An 18,117-nucleotide genomic window follows, 5' to 3' on the forward strand; every position below is an offset into this window, starting at 1 on the left:
GGCAGAACTTGACATGGGGCTGCTTATGGCTCTCTGATTCTCTACACTAATCTGGGCCCTGAAATGCTTAGATCATCCTGGGGTGATCTAATACTCAACCAGGGGTATGGTGTACCCCTGGGGGTACGCAGAGGTCTTCCTGGGGGTACATCAACACAGCTAGATATGTAGCCTGTTGTAAAACTAGGCAAATAAAAAGCACTAGTGAAGTCAATACAAACTAAAATTTATACAATGACTTGTTGATACTGCTTTATACACTGAAATTTAAGTACAATATTTTATATACCAATTGATTTTTTTTTATAATATGATAAAAATGAGAGAGTAAGCAATATTTCAGTAATAGTACTTTTGTATTTTCATGTCTGATTTTGTAAGCAAGTAGTTTTTAAGTGAGGTGAAACTTGGGAGTAAGCAAGACAAATCAGACTCCTGAAATGGGTACTGTAGTTTGGAAAGGTTGAGAGCCACTGAGCTAATTTATGCCAGCTAACAATCCATAAGGGACTGTATACCAGTTGAGTTTAACAGGAATGCAGCGTGCTTCAGCCATGTCCTCAACACAACTCCAATGCCAGAAGTGAGTGAGGGATGGGCTGGAGGTACAGGTGCTGGCTACATCAGCTCAGAGCCACCTGAGAGCTCATTCACAGGTGTGTGGGGTGCGGGATCTCAGATCTGGCTGCACCTAGGCCCTCTACTCTGCCTAAGCAGTGCAAAGGGCCAACAGAGAATCTGCCCCTCAGAGTATAAGAACAAAGTCCCAGATCCTCAAAGGCATTTAGGTTCCTAACTTTCAATGAAATCAATGGCATTTAAGAGCTATATATGTCTGGGGATCTGGGCCAAAGGCATTATAATAACTATACAATAATAGATGTACAGTGTCTCTCATCATGTATGTGGATTACAAGTTCTTTGGGGTAGAAGCCATCTTGTACATGTGTTCAGTGCCTAGTCCAATGGAGCCCCAGTCCTGACTAGGGCCTCTAGATGATACCGCAGGATAAATTATAATAAAGGTCTGCAATGAGAAACCAATGTTTTTTGTAGATTGTGAGAAACATTTACAATAAAATAAACAACCAACCAAAAAATCTCCACTATGCAGTATGTTTCCACTCGCTGAAGAATTTATATTCAGTTGGGTTCATTATTAGAATGACACTTTATTGTTGCAGAAGGCAGTGACACTTGAATTGCTCATGCCAAACTACATTAGTGTACACCACATGCATAATCAAATATGTTATCTCACTAAAACAGGGCAAAATGTTTCTGACTGGAATTTTAAAATTCCTTTATGGAGACTAAAAGCACTCTGTTACCAATTTTCAAGGGGAAGAGTTTCACTGCCATTCATTGTCCCCAAAAGCTCAGGAGCTGGGTACTATTAGCTTTATGTGAAATGTGAGAGCGGCACTAGTTAATGAAAATGCACAGGTGTAATTTTCTTGCAAAAACCAGGAGCCATACACCACCAATAGAACAAATTAATCAAACTGAAAGGCAAAAAAGATTTCTAAAACGCATCATCTAAAAATTGCTACAAGAGTCTTCTGCAGCATTCCTAATGCACATAGAAAGCTTCCTTTCCTATTTATTAATGCTGTATATAAATAAGATACACCAGAATAGTACACTTGTTACTACTAGTATTCATGTGAACAAGTAATGTAACAATTATTTACACCTCTATACTGCCTTTAATTCAAAATTATCAGAGCACTTTTCAAACATTAATTACTAATTATTATTTATTATTTGTACAATGGCATCTAGAAGCCTTGATCATTGACCAGGACCCCACTATATGGGTGCTGTACAAACACAGAACAAAAAGACAGTCCCTGCCCCAAAGATCTCACTATTTAAGTACAAAACAGGAGACAACAGTTAGATACAGACAGTCAGATTGGGATCATAAGGAAACAACCCAGAAGATAGGTAAATATTATACACATGTAAGTGATGAGTGATCTGAGGGACAAAGAGATTAAGTAATTTGTCCATGTTGTGAATAAAATATAGCCAGCCCCGTGCTTTAACCATTAAACCTCACCCTCTGTTAAGCTAAATAAAGATTGACTATTACAAAATGTCTGGTTTTTGCTCATTACTGTACATTACTCAAAAGTGTATTAAATACATTAGAGGCATCACTACTAAATATATTAGAGGACTGCAGCTGATAGGAAATTTTGTAAAAAAGTAAAATGCTTTGTTTGTTTGTTTTTTTGAACTACATTTCTCAGTCCTATAACCATTCAATTTAAACAACTCCTTTTGACTAAAAAGGGAATTTTGTGTGTCTGTTGCGTCTACTGCCATCATGAGGGGATTCTGTATGCCAGTGTGGTGCAAGACTGGGCTCTGAATGTTTAAAGGGACACAGTCAACTTCAAAATCACATTTCTGTATCAAAATTTTGGATCTACTGTAGTTACATGTAACATCTAAAATTACGGTACCTGAAAGAAGTTAGCAGAAAAGAAATGCCTTTGTCAGCACTAGAACTCTTATAAACATTAACAGAGAAGCAGGAAAACTCAATTTTTAAAAGTTTTTTCCCCCTAAATTCAGGACATACTATTCCAAGAGTTGTATTAGAAAGTCAACTTTAAAAAAAAAAAAAAAAGCGCTGATTTCAAAGAGTTCAAGTTTGCCAGCTTCTCTTTGTAACCTCAAATTCTAAAAAGTTCTGTTCGATATCTAGGATACTCAGTCTGACAACACATTACCTTACAAATGGCTGGATGAGTCATAAAACTAATGCATAATCAAATAATCTATTTCTGGTGTCGTATAACATAAATCAGCACTCAACTACAAAGACAAAACTGCATAATGTCTGCTTTGCTAAAATGGACAACATTTTTTTTTTATTACAAGTGATACTGGAGTTGTGGCATAGTCCTTGCCATACTTCTCAGTCCCACACAAACACAAGCAAAGGACCAAACTTTAGCAAGTACAGCAACAGTCAAAAAGCACAAAAATCCAAGATAATATTAGGATGCTGAATTTTTACTCTTAATGACAAATCTTGTCCTCATGTCTATGGTATGGAAGGCTTCCATTTTCAACAGAATCAAGATATTTCCACTGTGTAGAGGAGCAGTTTTGGGGAATTCATATAGGTAATGGTTGTTTGTGACTCAGAACCCAGCTGTGCATGGGTCTCCTATGAGGTCATAGTACAAAGGCAAAATGTGTGTATCTATTACTTGTGACATCACATCAGAGGACGTTGGGACAGTGGTCAGAGAAAATTACCTGATTTAAAGAAGATACATTATGCACTCAGCACAGGTCACATGGTGCCATTCCTACTGCTTTCCAAAATTAGGGAGGAAATGGATAGGAGAAAAAGGGTTATGTGATAGAGCACATTACTGAGCTGACAGAGTGGTATGCCCATATAGCGCCTGTTCTGCAAATATATGGCCATGTCCATCTCTGCATAAACCAAAAAAAGCTTGATTGAAAAAAGATATATTTTTCCCACCTTGGAAGATATAACCTCCAAGTTAATTGTTCAACACCATTCCCCAGACTAGATCCGGCTTATGGATTCTAGCAACTTCTATTCCACCCTCAGAGTGCCAAATTGTCTATTTCTATACCGCTATTCAGAATACATTGCTTTTCTTGCCTCCTGTTTACAATCCCAGTTTCCTAGAAATCTCCCAAAGGAAAATGAGCCAGATTCTGCCAACCTGGAAAAAGCAGAAATTTATATGGATGACATTTTAGTTTATGGGAAGAGGTTAGATATCATGGTGTTAAGTGCAGTGTAAGAACCTAATTAGAACAGAATTCCCAGTGCTGATGTCTTACTATTTTTCCAAGGCTACAGCTGCATCAGCCAAAGTTAGCAGCTATAGTTACCCATTCCAATTATATAGCAATGACTGGAAACCCAGAGTATGTTGGTTTAGGTGGCTTTCAAATGCCCAAGACAAAGTATGCCCAAATACAGAATACTTGGTGAATGTATGGGGAACAAGAGGTTCACAAGATCTGTAATTTATTATTAAATACTAATTTTGATAAAGACAGAAGAAAAAAGGTGGGAGGGTTGGAGATTTGAAAGGCTCTGTGTCCTCTTTGTTTATACTATACTCTTTTGTAGGAAATGAGGAAGAAGGAGAAGTGGGGAAATTTCTAGACAGAAGTTCTATAGCGAAGCAGAGAGAGAGGAGGAATAGTCTTATGAATAATAACTTATTCTAATAAAGTTCCTTGTTCAGTATCTTTTTCTGTGATCTTTTTTCACTGTCACATGAGAAAGTCACAGATATAACTAACAGACATAATCCTACATGGCTTGCAGTTTTTGTTTTTTGGTTTTTGCTCAAACCTTCTGCTGTCAGAGCTCTTTTGGATATGTTACTTTATCCTACCCTTTCCTAGCGAGTTTGCTACTTTATTTTGAAACACAGAATCAAGGAGTTAATTTGCTGCAAGGCTGGGCTCCCTAGAATCTTTCAATTTCTTTGTTTTCTGTTTCATTCATTGCTAATTTCATTAGTTCACATTAGCTTCATAGAGCAAACTAAAGCAGTAAACTATTTGTTGTCCTCTGGAATCTCTTTCCTTTTATAGCAGAACACACTTACAATATTACTAACTGTTTTCTGAACACTGGAATTTCCCCCTCTGATGTTATTTAAATTACTTATTTAAAGGAAATTCCATTCACATTTTAGTTACTTCTGTAGTTCTCTTCCCCCTCCATATTGTGCTGGTTCCTCAGATCTTAGACATTTTCTAGCCTATTTCTCTGTTCCCATTTATTTCTTGAGTATTTGAATGTATGGCTTAGAGCCAAGTGACAATGTTTTTTTCATGACTCTGACCTTGACGACTATGAAACCTGTCAGTTGGGATTTCAGGTTGGTAATTCCATGGAAACTACTTTAATTTAAAGCTTTTAAAGATTTAAGGTGGTGGAATATGTCTTAAATGCCTGTGTAAATCATGGGGAAAATGGGATGAAATTGCCTAGGAACCAGAAATGAAATTTCAGTCACTGTGTAAGACATTGGCAAGTGTCAGGTAAAGTCAGTTGGGGCTGTGGACTTCATTGATAATGTGTTTGGCTGTGACGGGTTGCACCCCTGTATTCACATCCTACACACTGTTGTAGTAATCTTTGTACAAAATATGCCTTGTGAGGTTTCGTTTGAAAGCGAATAACTCTCTGGTCAATAATATGATGAAATGTGTGTGGCAACATTATGAACATATGTTGAAATTAGGTCTGAAATCTGTTTACCAGACAAGTGTGGGTAAACCAGTTTCTCAAAGACAAAAGAACAAGATGATGTCTTAGCCAGGTGTCATCAAAATTGATGAGCCATCACCTATTCAGTGGCCATTCTTCGGCAAAACAGGGGGACAGGAACAAACAATCTACATCTTAGCAAACAACAGCATGGAACCTCCTTCACCAAGAGAGGCCTTGTCTCCATCCTCACAGCAGGAATGAACTTCATCTAGGGGTAACCCTTAGGAAAATACATTTCAAAGGGCAACTGGACTGTATAGAGGGGGGCAAAAACATTCCAAGGTATCTCTCCCTATTGAGCTCTCACTCTTCCACCTAAAGAAGACAAAAGAAACTAGACTATTTGACTTACAGAGAAATCCTGACCTGATGTTTGGTCTGTCCTGTTGCTGGGAGCATGTGGTAAGAATTTTATCTTGAACCAAGTCTAGTTTGTTAAAATGCTTCCCAGTGATTAAACTTACCTTATTTCTCTTGTAAACATTTCCAACTTTAATGCCATAAGTTTTACATGAGTACAAATAGATCTCCTTGTAGTTAAAGAAACTTGTTTTATTCTTTAATTAAAACTAATCCAGTGTTGTCTTTAGACTGAACTGTGTGTAGGAAACTCAATTTATGGTAGCAAATGGATGTGTATTGATCCACTTAGAGAGGCAATGGACATAATATATCTGGACTGTGTAAAAGAGGGATGGACAGTGCAGAACACATGTTTTGGGGGAAACTCCAGATCTGGGAGTGTGTTGGGGTCACCCTGCAAGTGGAAACAAAGGCTGGTGGAAGCCAGAGTGTGACTGATGTGTGGCTGGCAGACTGCCAGGTGTCACTTGTGTGCTGGAAGGCCGTTTGTGAGCAGCCCAGGTGCGAGCTACAGCAACAAAGAATTGTGATGAACCCACTTTTTCAGGGCAGGAGTGACACAGCCCATCAGTGGTCTGGATTGCACCATGTAATGTCACAGGTTATGTCCACACTACAATTAGACACCCAAAGTTGGTCCGTGCCAGCTGACAAGCTCACAGGGCTCTGGCTACAGTACAGACATTTGGGCTCAGGTGGCAGGTTTTTAATTGCAGTGTAGACATACCCATAGTGGCTTCAACTCAGAGAGGACTCAAAGTGGGGTGATTTAGGCTTCAAACAGAGCCTAAAAAGCAAGAAACTGGAGTCTCTAGCTGGATCCTTCTTTAGACCACAGAGCCAGGGATTTCTTTGTGGTCTGCAAGCCAAACTGTCAGAGAAGAATGATCCATCAGTGGTTTGTCTAAGGTAAATGTGGAGACCCTTAAAGAGTTTATGAGGCTTCTTAGAGGGAAGAGTTTATTCTTACTGCCTAATAGTTTGTGTATTTTTTATCTATTTATTTTTTGTCTATTTTTTTATATTTGTCTCTTACTATTTACATACAAATATTCCCCTGGTTAACAGTCTTCCTGCTTGCTTTTAATTAGCCCATAGATTTGAAAGCTAGGATATAGTTATATTTTTAAATATTCCCTACCATTGTAAGTGATTACTCATAGCTGTAAGGGAGTATTATATGGGAGAGTTTGGCCTAACACTGATTTGCTTTCAATAACACATCACACATTTACAGCTAGAAAGAGGGAGATTAGCTGCTTTCTCCTACAATTTATACAAACTGAATGAGGAGTTGGTGGCAACTTAATCAAATAGATATCACCTTCTTATTAGACCCCACCTTGCCATGGGCTGATTTATGCATGGAGGAGTTAATTGTGGCATTTATCTGTTGCTATGGGCCAAGTCGGATATCAGTTATAATTCTTGATTTTTCTGCTGCTTTTGACATTATCAAATTCTTATTTTGAAAGGTGTACTCACTTTTTCTTTTTCAAGGCTCTGTTGTGAATGAGCTTGTTTAACATTTATCTAGTCAAGCATTCTGGATGTTGTGAAATAAAAACTCATCTAATTTTAACCATTGCAAGAGTTCCACTGGACTCATTGTTGATCCTTGGTTTTCTCTGTAACCCTGTTGCCTGTGTTCTATTGGATGAAGCTACAGTTCTGGGTGGTAAAAGAGCTGGGTTCAGTTCCTTTCTCAGCCACTTGAGCAGGTCTCTTATGCTCTTTCTGTCTCAGGTCCCACATCTGTAGAAAGTGGACAATGATGTTTCTTTGTAAAGTCTTCTGAGATATACAAAGGAAAAATATTCTTTGTAATACAGTAGAACTCAGAGATCTCAGTTAAGATCTAGGCTCCATTGTACTGGGCACTCTACACACACAAAATACAAGGTTAAAAACCCTACAGTCTAATTTAAGACAAGACACACCAAATGAGTGTAACAAACAATGTGTGGAAAGAGGGAAAATGCAGTTAACAGACGTGTGCTTATAAAGACACACCATGGAATCCTGTCTCTAGCGATGTCAATGGGAGCTTTGATGTTGACTTCAATTGTATCAGGATTTCACCCATAGCAAGATGACTGCAGGTGCTTTATTTGTTGTTTTTTAAATAGTAAAGAATGAATAAAATTGATATCAGTATTCCTTATTGCCTTGATCAACTAATTAGCTCATGTAGGTTTGAGTATCTGGAGGCCTATAATTTACAGATTACGTTTTGCACGTGATACATCCTCCTTGATGCAGGGAGTTGTAACTTGCAAAATGGGCTGGGTTGTGTATTGTTCTGCATTCTAATCAGTAGGTTCCATACTCTGCCCAACAACTCAGCAGTCTTTGAGTCACTGGGATTTCTCTCATCTCCAAACCACACATAGGAGGAAGAGTATAAACACCTGTGCCCTACTTTCTCTGAAAAGGGAAAAATGCATCTCAATTAGTGGTAGTCATGATTCAACAAAAAATTATTCACCAGAAAATGATGATTTGTTGAAATGGAAACATTGCAGGAATTTCCCAAATTAAAAACATTTGACTAAAATGTTTCCAAATGGTCAGAACATTCTGTTTTGACATTTTCAAAATGTAAAAGCTCTGTGTTTAAGCAAATTTATAGTAAAAAAATTAAATAGTACAGAAAAAATTCAAAGTCAGAATAAAACATTTTGAAATTATCAAACCAAAATGGTTCAATTGATTCAATCTAAAAATATCTTCAGACTTTGGTTTGTGAAAAGTTTAGAGATTTCACCTTTTTGTCCCAATTCAGGACAAGAAAAAATGTGAAATCTCAAAAATTCTCAGAGGTCAGGAAAACCCTTTCTCACCAAGCTTTAATTCCAAAAGCCTCTGACTCACCACCTGGTGAGGGAGAATGAGAATTAAATAACCTGGCTCTTCCCACAACCCTTCCAGGTAACTCAGTCTATATCCTTCTCTAACTGGCTGTACTTGGTTTGATGTGTGCTATTAAAATGCTGGATTCAATATATTCTTTTGTAAATAAATTTATTAAACATTCAGACATATGGAGGGATAAAGAGAAGTGGACTGTTGATAAATGTTGCTGAGCTAGACAATGAATACATCTGTTTTAAACATGGTCTCTCCCCACAAACATTCAGGGAAGTGGGGGTGAGGTCTAGTCTCTCTTTGTTAGTGGGAGTTGATACTGATGCCAGAGCATTGATGGGAGAAAACCTCAGTCCTGGAAATGTGTGCACATGCTTAACATAAAACACATGCATACAGATGTGCAGGACTGGGGCCTTATTTTGTACTGTAATGACTGACTTTGAAAGGCTAATACTTTGAAAGTTCAGGAGAAGTCATGCTTAACAGTTTTAATGATGGCATTGTTTAGCACTTCATGTTTGTCAGTATGGAATTACTATCAAGTCTTTAGGTTGCCTGCGAAGATGAAGTTCCTATATTCCAGTAATTTTACCTAAATGTGCTGAATGCCTGATAATCAGGCAAAGGGGGATATTCAGCACATTTTGGTGACGTTTTTGGAATGTAGTAATTTTAATCTGTGAAGGGCATCTATGATTCACTCCACATTTTTATGAAAATATTCTTATGATATGAATATGACATAACTGAGTTATACTTTATGCAAGATGGCTCATGTGAGATATCATTGGAAAGGTTTCAAGTGTCAGGAGGTAGCCATGTTACTCTGTATCCACAAAAACAACAAGGAGTCCGATGGCACCTTAAAGACTAACAGATTTATTTGGGCATAAGCTTTCTTCAGATGTGTCTTTAAGGTGCCACCGCACTCCTTATTGGAAAGGTTATGCTTTACTGAATGTGATTATCCAATTTGTATGCCTGTATCATTTCTGTATCTGAAGTTAGGAATGTTAACTATGTAACTGTATTTCAAATGTGTTACTTTGGGTGTCACCCCCAACTAGCGTGTCAGGTACAACAATTGAAAAGCCAGACAGGGCTAATGGGCCATTAGCAGAGAGAATGGACTGTGAAAGAGCTTAGTCTTCCTGTGGATGCTGGAGACAGCCTACGAGCAATGGCTGCTACAGCCATACAGAGACATGGGTCTGAGTCACCTGGGACTAGATACCCCTCCTTCCCTTTTGGAATGGCAGTGGTTTTCCTCTAGAAGACAAAGGGTTCCTGCCTTACACAAGAGATATATAAGGCAGGGGAGTGACATCATCATGGTTCTCCTCTGCCTCCCTCTCCTAAGAGACACTGAAAAAAGACTTGGAAGCAAGAAGTGAACTGGGGGGATGTTACCAGATTTGCTGTTACTTTGGAGTATGCTCATTTAATCGGGTTATTCTTCTGAGGTGTTTTTTTTGTTTGTTTTTTTTGTAATTCTGTTAATGTACTGCTTTTGTTACTTGTGTTTTCATATGGAGCTGTACTTCTCCCTTCTGCAAGTCCCCTCCCATGGAGCTATCCTGCAGGGCCTAGGGTCCCCAGGGCTGGGATCCTCCAGCCCCAGAATCAGATGCGCGAGAGTGCGCACACACACAAACAGCAAGTCTGAGTGGACCGGGTCAGTCAGCACTCTCAAGCTTACCTCTTACATGTCCCTAGCCTCAGTGGGCTGGGTCAAGCAGTACTTCCAAGCTGCCACCCTTATATGCCACAGGTACTGCACTGGAATAGAATAAGCCTGACCAGGTTGGGTCGAACAGCACTTCCAGGCTGCCACCCTTGTATGCCCCTGAACTCGGCGGATTGGGTCAAGCAGCACTTTCAAGCTGTCACGCTCGTATGTCACAGGTTCAGCACGTCCCTATCCCCACTTTCCCGTTACAATTGTTCTGGTCGTAACACACTTGATGAGCAAACCCCACAGTACTTTTGGCCGCTACAGGGATATTTAGCTTAGGTAAGAGGAGTGTTGCTGAAGAGTAAATGAGGAAGCAAGAAACATAAAAGAGTAAAGTTCAGAGACGGACGGAGGGAGGGAAGGAAGCAATCAACTTAACCATGAAAGTTATTTATTGAATAATAATGAGAACTACACAAGGAAAGCCTAAACAGACATAACAGTTACATTATTAAAGATTACAAAAACTGATCAAACAAGTCAGGGTTAAAAAGTTATACCTGAGGTAGAAAAGAAAACAGAGAGAGAGAGAGAGCTGGGGTCTCACTACTCCATGAAGCTTGAACTAGTCAGGGTTCCTAGGTGGTGGTGGTAGCTGAGGGAGACAGGCAGAGCCGCCAGCACAATCAGTCAGGAGAAGATGAAATCCCAGTGGAACTGATTCGGAGTTTGGATCCATGCATCAGAACACTTACTTGAGCGTGGGTAGAGCTTTTTTATAGGGAAACAACAATGGTTCCAGGGAGAACACTAGATTTATTTATGCGTAAACTGATGACTTAAGGGTTTTCTTTAGGCTAGACAATAGGAACAGATCATTCCTGTTTATGGGTGGTGTTCCTTCAAGGGAGCTCACAATGCAATTAGTCAGCTTCAGTGTTTTGGATATCAATCAAGGATACATTACTAGAATTGGTCTGATAACTGCTGAGCTGGGTGTGTGCAGCAGTAGGTTCATTAACATCTGGAGCAGAGATCCCCCATGATGCAGTGCTTCCCTGCTTTTCTGGTCTCAGAGTTCAGTGCGGTTCTTGCCTTGGAATCTCTGTTCTCCATTCCAAATGCTAAAAGAGATATCTCCCTGTCCCATCTTTGAGGCTAAGGGAGTTGCCTTAATCTTATCACCCTTGTCAGGAGGGGGTTTAGGTATGTCTCCCACCGCCTTTTCATTGCTTTCTGTAAATCTTTCTTCTGATTGGTTTTGGTTCAAGCAGAGGCTGGGGTGGGAGGTGTCTTTCGTGAGTCAGACAGGCTGTATACTGTGCCCTGGTTCCCCAAGAACACAGAGCTGACTGGTTTCAGGGAGAAGGGTTGAGCCCAAGCTGGAAGGGCATCCAGCTTGAGAGTAATACCTGAGGTCTCAAGAGGGAGACCAGTGCAGCTGCCTTTTAAGACTTTCTGTAATCTGCCTGCAACACTATCTAGAGTGAGAAATATTATTTGTAACCCATTTCTTTAGGGATACTAGCTTATTTTGCGTGTTTGGTTTCATTTGCTTAGTAATCTGCTTTGTTCTGTCTGCGATCTCTTATATTCACTTAAAATCTACCTTTGGTAGTGTGCCGGGGCAAGGCCAGCTGGCTATAGAAAAGTAGTGGGAGATAGATATATTAGCTCCAGGCTAAACAAATCCCTGGTACCAGGATAAGTGAAATGGCAGCTGCTCCAGGTCAATTAAGACACCTGGGGCCAATTAAGAACTTTCCAGAAGGCAGGGAGAATGCTAGGTTGAGTGGGACACCTGAAGCCAATCAGGGGCTGGCTGAAACTAGTTAAAAGCCTCCCAGTTAGTCAGGTGGGTGTGCATGTCAGGAGCTGTGGGAGGAAGTTGTGCTGTTGGAGAGACTGAGTAGTACACACAATATCAGGCACAAGGAAGGAGGCCCTAAGGTAAGGGTGAAGTGGAGCTTGAGGAAGTGAGGGCTGCTGCAGGGGAAGTAGCCCAGGGAATTGTACATGTCATGTTTCTAAAAGGTCAGCTACCATAGCTGATAGTATTAGGGTCCCTGGGCTAGAACCCGGAGTCGAGGGTGGGCCTGGGCTCCCCACTCCACCTTTGCCTCCTGATTAATCACTAAGACTGGGAGACAACAGAGACTGTGCAAGGAAGGATAACTTCTCACCGGCTTTTGATGAAAAGGGCTCAGTAGACTGTGTCCCTTGTCTCTAGAGAGAGAGAGAAGAGTTACATGGAGGGTCACAGTGAGCCTTTGAGGCTAGCGAAATCTACCAGGAAACATGGGGCCTATGGAGGCAAGGACAGAGCTTTGTCACAGTAGTTAAATTTATTTCTTGTTGGTAATAAAACCCAGTTTACACAGTTTCTAACTGGGAGTGGGGGGAAGAAGTGTGCACATCTCTCTTCACTTTAAGGAAGAGGGTGGATTTTTATAAGCTTGCACTGTACAGATATTTCTATACAGTGCAAGACAGTATTATTTTGGGTTTATCTCCCAAAAAGGGGTGTGCATGTGAGTGCTGGGAGGGTCCTCTCACACAGAGCTCACTTCAGTCTGTGCCTGCAGTGGGGTATGGCCCTACCTGTGTATGCATGCTGCAAGAGGCCAGAGAGCCTAATTCAGCAAAGCAGGGAGAGGGAACCCAGGTTGACTGAGCAGGGGAGGCTCAGTGAAATCCCCGTACATCAGGTGGTATCCCAGAAAGGGGGACCAACTTGTCACAGCATCATAAAAGCTTTGAGACTGGTCAAATGTGAAACCATTCATCTAAAATTATTTTTTCTAATGTTGATGTACCTTGTATAGCCCAATCAATACAACAATGAATTCTACAAGCCACTCATGTTTTAATCCATTTTAGACGTCATGGGGTAGAGGGAGAGAAAGAAAAACAATCTGTCCTGGGACATTTGTCCTGAAGTCCTTGTAATGTAGAGGTCATCTATCTACTGGTTTGTAATAATTAAAAAAAAAAACACACTATAGAAAATATGCAAAGTTCAGAAATCCACTGCAATCAGAGACCCATCCAGAGGACTACATGGGAATAATATTAATACTTAATGCCTACAGTACATACATCACTATTCAGCAGGAGATCTCAAAGTACTTTTACATGGGCTAGCAAATATCCTTATTTTATTGATGAGGAAACAGAGGCAGAGAAAGGTTAACATACGACTTATTCAAGATCACAGAATGGGTCCCTGGTAAACCTAAGGAAAAGCCCATGTCTCCTGTGTCCAGTGCTTTCTCCACTGGAACATACTATCCTGCCTCCAGGATGCTAATGATGTCAGCCTTCATTGCTTACTTGTTACATTTTCAAACAAGCATCTTCATACTTTTTCCCCATACTGCTACTCACACTTAGAAAGAGGTACATATGAAATCTTCTTAAAAAACTTTGTCTACAAAAAGCTTGACAACGGCTATGGAAATGCTGAAACACTATCCATCATGCTGACCCATATGTCTCATTGTTTCCCCCATCTGTCTGTATCCAACTCTTGTCTCATTTTATACTTAGACTGAGAGTTTTGAGTCAGGGCCCTCTTTTTGTTCTGTGTTTGCACAGCACCTAGCACAGTAGGGTCCTGGTCCATGACTAGGATTCCTATGTACAATCACATTACAAATAATAATAGCATGCCACCAGTAGATTGTAGGATTACAGACTTCATTATCATAAACTCTGGAGTTTTCTTAGTTTGTTCAAGATGACTAGCTTCCATGCATTTCCAAGGCAAGAAGTTACTGCTTAAGCAGTGTCCACTCCCTGCAACAAACAAAAACAAAAAAAAAACAAAAAACCACACACCCCACTAGGAGAGGCAGGGTACTGAGCTAGAATCAGGGATTCTCAAACTTCATTGCCCTGCATCCCCATTCTGACAAGAAAAACTACTACATGACCCCAAGGTGGGGGGGGGGGACTGAAGCCTGAGCCTGCCCAGCCCCACCTCCCTAGGCAGGGGGAAGAGGCAAAGCCAGGGGCCTGCACCCAGGGCTGATGCCCTCAGGCTTTGGCCCCGGCCGGTGGAGCTTGGGCTTTGGCCCCAATCCCAGGGGACCCCCATTAAAACTGGGTAATGATCCACTTTGGGGTCCCAAACCACAGTTTGAGAACTGCTGGGCTAGACCAAATGATGAAAATATAAGAGAAATGCCAGTTTTCCTATGTACCATGTTATTCATGACAACTAGATTCTGTTTTATACTTTCTAGGACTTTTCTTCACAGGAAGCAAACAGGAATGCTCATCAGCAGAAGTGACTTCCATTAATACTCAGGCCATGTTGTGCTTTCATGACTGAACATTAATGAGTTTTTTGAGCTGCTAATGGAATTGGGCAATGCATGGTAAAAAAAGGGAAAAGTTGAGCAGAGGCCTACTTGCTTGGCTCAAGTAAGGAAACTTGGGTTCTAGAATAAAAGCCTCAGCTGTAGCTGCTAATTGATCAGAGACCTGTGTAAACCACAGCTAACAAGTGGTTTCACTTTCATCCACTGCCACCAGCTGTAATATGGTGAGTAGATCACTGATTATTTGGCTTTGCAGGGTAGACATCACTTTAGAATTATCTATATCTGACCATTGAGGCAGGGAACATTGTATAAGCTGCTGTGTAAATTTTATGGTATTAGCACAATATTTTACAATGGAAGATGCTGGATGCGAGATCTCTTCTGACCACTCAGACATTGAGTGGCCACAAGGAGAACAAGAGACTGGCCACAGGGCAGAGAGTGCAGGAGGAAGGAATCACCTTTTAGTCCGTACAGGAGCTGCTCTGCAGAGGCTACTTCAGCCTGGTAGGCTGCTTCTAGAGAAAGAAGAATCTCCAGTTAACAGATCTTCTGGCCCTGCCTATGCCTCTCCTTTGGCCTATGCTCCACCCACCATATACTGCCCCTGTATCTTGGCCCCCACCTGCCATGCAGTAGAGCCCAATTACTTTGCCTCAAGGACCAAAATTCAATCTCAGCTAAAGAGTTTAGCAGCGTCCACCTTTGTGTATTTTAAAAAAAACTTATGTCAAAGCTAGGGAGTCTGGCATTACACACCATAAGTGATGCAATACCATATGGCAGACTGAGGGAGTCTTTGGAATGTCCTTGCTTGAAACAGTTTAACTTGTGCATTAATATGATGTTTTCATGGTAACCAGCTGTTTGTGTTCAATTTGAAAAATATGTGCCGAGATAAATATCAGTATTTCAGTTCCATAATCACTATTGCTGCTTTTATGCTGTTCCTAAGATTTCCCCTGTGAAATAAGGACTATGGGCTTGCAAGGCAGCTTGTTGAATATAAACTGCTTTTTGAATAGGTTCATTTTATAATACATAATGACAGAAAGTGAAAATAATGGACATTGCGCTAATATCTGGCTAAGATAGTCTTTGATTCATGACTAAATTGTAAGAGATCTTTTATATAGTACCTTTTAAATTCCAGTGGAGGTATCCCTTAAATATCCATATTTAAATATAGTATGTCCCAGTAAATCTGCAAGTGCCTTTTCTTTAAGAATACAAAGCAGATATTTATTTCTATTGTGGTGGTGAAATTATACTGAGCCAGACCACATGGGAAATATTCTTTATGGTCTACTCTCATATCAAAATGGAGATGCAATTAATAAGTGAATACACATCGTGGAGCAGACAGTTTTTTAAATGTGGTGGTAACCTCCTCTTATATTGTTAAATGTGCTCTTAATGATTAACTGTACAGTACAACTTTTAAAAAATACATTTAATATTTTCCTGCTGAATTCTCAAAGCTTTAATAAATTAAATAGATTTAAATTAAATAAATTTAATAGATTCTTTAATAAAATGATAAAATTATTCATGGTAAAATTGTATCAGAAAAGGTCATTCTAACTCATCTCATAAGGAAATTGAGAATATGATTTTGTTCTCATTTAAAAAAATCTAGCCCTTTTGATCTACACTTTTAGCTCTGATGTCCAAAAGAGTTCCTGTGTTCCTTATTATTTACAAAACACTACCAGATCTACATGTTAAAAAGTCATCCCTTAATTCACTTCAAAACATCCTTGTCTAAAACATCCTTATATTCTAATTTCTTACTATTCCAATTTTAAACCAACCTTCTTCAGCTTATGCTGGTTTATGTAACTTTCTACTAATAGCAGCTCTTAATGAAGAAGGTAGAGAAAATTTTAAAACATCATTACAGTCTGGTGTCACAAGTGCACCAAAGCAAGACAAAAGTTTAGAAGAAAAACCCCCAAACTTTAGGCTTAAGCTCCCTGTGTTAAAATATTTTTCAGTAATTAAGATCCACAAATAATGCAGTTTTAATTAAGAAAAGGATCAAAGTTAAACATTCAACTCCCTCATTAGGATACAGAAAATTGAAAATAAATGCACTGTTACACGTACCTTATTCAGACAAATTGTTCCAGAGAATTGGCATGGTTTAGAGGGTGCAGGTCACCAAACTGGTATCAGAACAAATGAGAAGAAACATCCTAGAGGTTCAAAGGACACAAGCAACAATCTCCTGTTGGGGTCTCCAGAAATTTAAACTTTCCCTTCTCTGTATTATCTTGTTACCTCAATTGATTGTTCTTTTGTTTTCATTGCCTGCCATCCCCTGCAAAAAATAAGTAAAAGACCCTATAGCATGATCATTTTCTGGATGAAATGTGCTTTCCTTGCTTCATGCTTCTCTCTGCTTCTTGACTGACTTGTGCCAGGTCATTGACTATGCCCTCAACAAAAAAGGAAGGCAAAGCTCTGCTTAGACTGATAAGGAGTGCTAAGATCCGCATCTACAGTGCTGCTTCAGAGAATAGCAAGCTAACACTTACTATGGATGCAGTAGCAGCAGCAGCATCTGATCATTCATTCTTGTTTCCTGACTCCTCCCCATCAAGCTGCTTGCTTCTGTACCATATTGTCCCTCACTTCATCAGCTCAGAAATGGGGACAAAACCTAGTGAACAAAACCATCTGGAAATCCTCCCTTTTGCGACATGCTGTGCAAATGTGTAACTCCTGTAAAGATAAGGGCAAAGCAGTTCACCTCAGTCCCAACCTACAAACAGGACTGGCTCTAGGCACCAGCAAAGCAAGCATGTGCTTGGGGTGGCACAATTCCAGGGGTGGCATTCCAGCCACCCTTTTTTTTGGCTTGGGCAGTTGCACTCTTGGAGTGGCAAAAAACCTAGAGCCGACCCTGCCTACAAATACAGCTGCAGCTGTGAGGAAACTGAAGCAAGTGGCTAGGGGGAATGAATGTTGCCTGCTGAAAGCAAATGGGGCATTCTGATCATTGTGGTGGTGTGTGAAAGTCCCACAACAGAAGCTGACTTAAGGACTCATCCTGCAGACAGAGGTGAGGAGTCCCACTGACCTCAATGGGATTATTGACATACATAAAGTTATTTATATAGATGTGTGTTAGATCAGGCCCTTCTGTTGTATTTGGCACCCACCTACCTTGTCATTGTTGTATCTAGTTAGATACGATAACATCTAGACTAGTTTCAGAGTAACAGCTGTTTTAGTCTGTATTCGCAAAAAGAAAATGAGTACTTATGGCACCTTAGAGACTAACCAATTTATTTGAGCATAAGCTTTCATGAGCTACAGCTCACTTCATCGGATGCATACTGTGGAAAATACAGAAGATGTTTTTATATGCACAGACCATGAAAAAAATGGGTGTTTACCACTACAAAAGTGTCTCTCCTCCCACCCCACTCTCCTGCTGGTAATAGCTTAAAGTGATCACTCTGGACAATTACATCTTCCTTCCCTTCCAGCCTGAGGTCAATTCCCAGAGCATTTAAACACATGCCTTTTCTCATTATTTTCTCTTCTCCTCTAACATATCTGGCAAAAATTAAAGG

General features: G+C 40.1%; 1 protein-coding gene across 3 annotated transcripts in view; it reads right to left on the reverse strand.

Annotated features, from left to right (window-relative positions):
• Positions 1–17,221, reverse strand: part of MCHR2 (melanin concentrating hormone receptor 2) — an 82,864-nt gene extending 65,643 nt beyond the window's left edge. The window contains exons 1-2 of one of the 3 annotated variants that reach the window (XM_073336855.1): positions 17,074–17,221; positions 16,643–16,856 (exon numbers count right to left, since the gene is read on the reverse strand). The gene's annotated coding sequence lies outside the window, so the exon portion shown is untranslated. The other 2 variants (XM_073336854.1, XM_073336853.1) reach the window with 2 other exon arrangements.
• Positions 17,222–18,117: the final 896 nt, after the last annotated feature.

This window comes from Lepidochelys kempii, chromosome 3 (assembly GCF_965140265.1).
Source record: "Lepidochelys kempii isolate rLepKem1 chromosome 3, rLepKem1.hap2, whole genome shotgun sequence".
In the NCBI taxonomy this organism is placed as follows: Eukaryota; Metazoa; Chordata; order Testudines; family Cheloniidae; genus Lepidochelys; species Lepidochelys kempii.